We start from the raw sequence: 4812 nt of genomic DNA on the forward strand, positions 1-4812 counted from the left end.
GACATATTTATACTTATCGAATTGTTGAGCATATCCCCTCCCCAATTTATAATGTAATATGTCGAATCGCGGCGCGAAGTGTCATTTCGTTGTCGAAACTCGTGATGGTTAGACGCTTTATCAGATATGTGCTTTATTTATCCCGTAATATTTAACAATTATTCTTTATATTCTTTATACTATTATTTTATTAATTTTATTAATATACATTTCTTCAATTATTAAATATTAATATTATTAATAATGTTTAAAAAATAATATATAAATAGAATAATGATAAGAATTTATTCTATTTTTTTATTCGTTAATTAGACTATTAGAGTTATCATTAATTTATATAAAGAACTTTTATAATAGGATTTGAACTTTGTTATTTTATTTTATTTTAATATAATTAGTTTAATTTTATACCTTTTATATATTTATTGTGTTTTAAAAATTTGATTTTTTTTATGCATAGATAAATAGCTGATTTTTTGGATTATTTTAAGGGGGAAAAAGATTTTCAATAGATGACAATTTACTTTTTGTGAAGAAGAGGTAAAATTTAAATTTCTATATCGAAGAAAACATATGTAATTTTTTTTGTTTTTTTTACTAAATTATTTAGTTATATATATACACATATTATAAATATGTAATTCACAAATAATTTTTGTAAAAGTAGCAGTATCTTTCTTAACAAATGCTCTATAAAAAGAAGAGAGAAAAATATAAAATATAAAAAATAAAAATATAAAAATATAAAAACATATTTTATTTATTTATTTATTTTTTTTTTTGCATATTTCTTTGTACATTAATATAATTTCATTTTTAGATTATAAAATATATAGGGTTTATCTTATTGAAGATGTATATCTTCTATCTTTCTTTTTTTTATTTTTTTTTTATCGATCAAGAATTGATTTGCAAATATAATAAAATATATAATAAAAACTCTTCGTGTTTTTTTGGAAAATTTAATATATTAATATTGCGAAAACTAGAAAAGATATTCTACTCACAATTTGTTCGGGTTTATATTGAATGGATTATTTTGATAATTCTTCTAATTATCTTTTTGTCTGTTTTTTTCTTTTTAGTATTTTATTAAGAGCATTTGTTATTTAAAATATTGTTAAAAAATATATTTCTTTTTATCGATGAATGTTTTTCAAATTATTTTCAAATTATTTAACAATGTTTTAATAATTTATTAATAATAATAAATTAATAATTTTTTTCCAGCTATTAATGTTTCTTCTCTTTGATATAAATTGTTTTTTTAATTAATTAATCTAACAATTGTTTGTTATAGATACAATTTTGAAGAAAATAAATAGAAGAGAGAAGTATACAATCAAATATTACAAAATATTTGATATTCTAGAAATTAGTTATTCGTTATTGACAAATTATATTGTATAGTTTATTTTACATATTCTTCATCTTTCAACGAAATAGAACAGAAGAAATATCTAATTCTTGAAATAAATCTTTCGATTCTTATATATATAAATAAAATCAAAAGAATATTTAATAGAATTTATAAATGATATGTTTATAAATGAATGCCTTCTTTTTCTTAAAAGATATTTTCGTCTTCTTTTATGTTAGATTCTAATATTTCGTGAAATAATATTTCTATTTTTCAACGTATAATATATTATATAATTTATATTATAATAAATTGTTTGCCATTTTTCAATTTTCTCATTCTAAAATAATCAAATATTTCATAGTTAAGTGAATAGTTATCATTGGTCTATTCTTATTTGCATTTTTTTTAATTACATATAATTCATGTATTATATTCTAAATAATTGAAAATTGTTGTTATTATGAATATAGAAAGTTCTGTAAAAATAATATTTTTCGATAGGCAAGATTTATAAACGAAATATTAAATTTTTGTGTAAATTGAGATGTAAAAAGAACATTTAGAATAGATTTTTAGAATGTTTAAAATGTTTTCTATATAAATTTGTTTCAGATAACAAAAAATTGCATAAAAAAATATTGATTAAATAAAATGTATTTAGAATTAAATCCATGCATAATTAAATAGATATAGTGGATGAAAAAATGTATTATAGATAAGTAGATAATTAACTAAGTTTTTTTATTGGAAATTTATATTCTTTTCTTTTTTTTTTTTTCTTACGTTTTTAACTATCAATTATTTTTCATTTTCACAATGATGGAAATATAAAATATCGATAGACAATCTTTTAACTTAGATTTTATTTTTAAATTTAGTTACGCCAATTTTTTTTTTTTTTTTTTACTATTTCTTTTATTGTGTGTGTAATTAAAAATTTTAATTTTTTGAAAAACCGAAAAAAAAAATTTGAAAGAAAAAAAAAAAAAGCAAAAACAATTTTTTAACTTTGAATTTTTTTTTAAAATTTGTTTCGCCAATTTTTTTTTTTTTTTCGGTTTTAACTATCGGTATTTTATATTTTCATCATTGGGAAAATGAAAAAAAATTTGAAGGTAAAAAAGGAAGAAAAAAAAAAAAAGCAAAAACAATTTTTTAACTTTGAATTTTTTTTTAAAATTTGTTTCGCCAATTTTTTTTTTTTTTTTTTACTATTTCTTTTATTGTGTGTGTAATTAAAAATTTTAATATTTTGCAAACACGTACAATAAAATTTGAAAGTATAAATACATAACTTTTTTGAGTATATTATATTGAGTATAGTATATATAGTATACTTAGATTGTTGCACGCTAGATGGCGTATGAAACACTCTCATCTTTTTCAGGTTGGTATTTCAGAATATATGATGAAGATAGATGTCACGTTTATTATATTTTTTGCTTATAAAGTCATTATGTTATCTACGAACGGTAATGGTAACTATTTTTAATATGGAATATAAAATATAAATTATTTGATTTTCATTATTATTTCAATTTTAATTTTTGAAGAAATTTATTGTGCTTTTTATATAATTCAGCAACAATGTCTGATTTTATGTTATATTTCAGTTTTTATGATTCAATTTTATTAAACTGGTATAAAATGTGATCATCTATAAGGATTTCCTTGGTTTTTTAGTTTTTTAATTAAGTTTCTTAGTTTTTTTGGGGGAGAGGAGAGTTAAATGAAATAAATTTTTAAATCTTATTTAAAGATTGAATCGATTAATATCGGTATCGAATTGAAGGCAATATCTGTGGTTCGATTGATTCATATGAAAGATACAAGACACTTTCGCTACATCTACTTTCCTAAGAACTCGTTTAATCAAATAAAAGTAGTAAAAAATATAAACATGATTAGAATATACGATAACAACGTATGAATTTACGTGCGATAATAATTGTATGTAAAAGATATCTTGCTTAAACTACGAGAAAATATTACATAAAATGAGAAATTCGAAGTAGATTGGTACGAATTATTTGTAAATTAATGACATTGATTTGGTTATTATTAAAATAATAAATAAATAAGAAAACAAAAATACGGTTATATTAATAGGGAATAGCTAAAGAAAAAATGAAATAAGTAAATTTTTTTTTTTATTGACAACAAGTAATTATTTTTGAAAAAATATATTCTTATATATTTTCTTCAATTAATTTTCTTTTTATTAATTTTTTTTAATCGACTAATAATTTTATAAGCAATTTTTTCTTTAATTTTTGAAATATTGTTATAAATGGATTTGCTTCTCTTTTGATACAATATTCAATTATCAATATTATTATTTGTAAGTATTTACAGAAGTCGAATGATTAATAATTGAAAAATCTACCAGGTGTATTTATATTGGTTAAAAATGCAGTATTTTCGAAAAATTGAAAGATCTTCGCAAAAAATTTACCGATCATTTAGCTTTCTATTAATTTTAACAAAAGTCTCGCGGCAAAATTTCCATTCTTGCTGAAAAAGCTATTTTTCAATCAGTTCGTCATATAAATATATGCTTTTAACGATACAAAAAACATTTATTCAAAATTTATAAATTTATTCCATTTTATAAATCTATTTATTTTAATTTTTTTATTATCAATCGATTCAGTGGAAGGAATTAAAAGTATTATAAGTGAAACAACGTAAATTGTTATCATTGTCAAAATTCATGAAAAATGTAATTAAATTTTTCGTTCTATCAATTTTCTTATAATATTATATTATAATTTACACTGATTAATTCTTAATTAATGAATCAAATATTGATTTGTTTATGATCTATTGTATATATAGCGAAATAGTCAAATTTTTACAATTCATGTAACGATATAGAGTAATATCAATTTTAACTTTCACATGAAATAACACGAGTCCAAATTGACCCAACTTTGCCAGCTGACGGTGAATACAGATGTCATATAATATTCAAATAATATACTTTTACTCCTCGATTATTTATTTCCATAAAAAATTCCATTTTTAATTTGCAAATAAAAAATTCACATTGTTTATAATTCGTATAATATATAATAATTATCACGTATAAATATTTTTCATATTTTTGTCATATTTAACGTAACGTAAGAAAAAGTTATAAAGGATAATTTAAAATACAAAATAAATCGATAAAAATATTTTATAAATAGAAATGTGGAAAATTTAATTAAAGATAGAAAAGTATGGAAAATAAAAATATTTGATATTTTTAACGATGGAAAGAATGACGCATGCAATCGGTTCCCGGATCGGCAAGCTACGTCACTGGCCTGTACAGTTCACACCTGTTGCCCTGAATAGAACACGCGAGTGATACGTCACTGGCCGTAAACTGGTGGCACGGCTCACCTGTTGGCCTGAACAGTGCTTGGCTGGGTTGTTGAGCGTGCGGTTCCTTTCGCCCGCCA

Source organism: Apis dorsata, unplaced genomic scaffold (genome assembly GCF_000469605.1).
Source record: "Apis dorsata unplaced genomic scaffold, Apis dorsata 1.3 scaffold_172, whole genome shotgun sequence".
NCBI classification, from domain to species: Eukaryota; Metazoa; Arthropoda; class Insecta; order Hymenoptera; family Apidae; genus Apis; species Apis dorsata.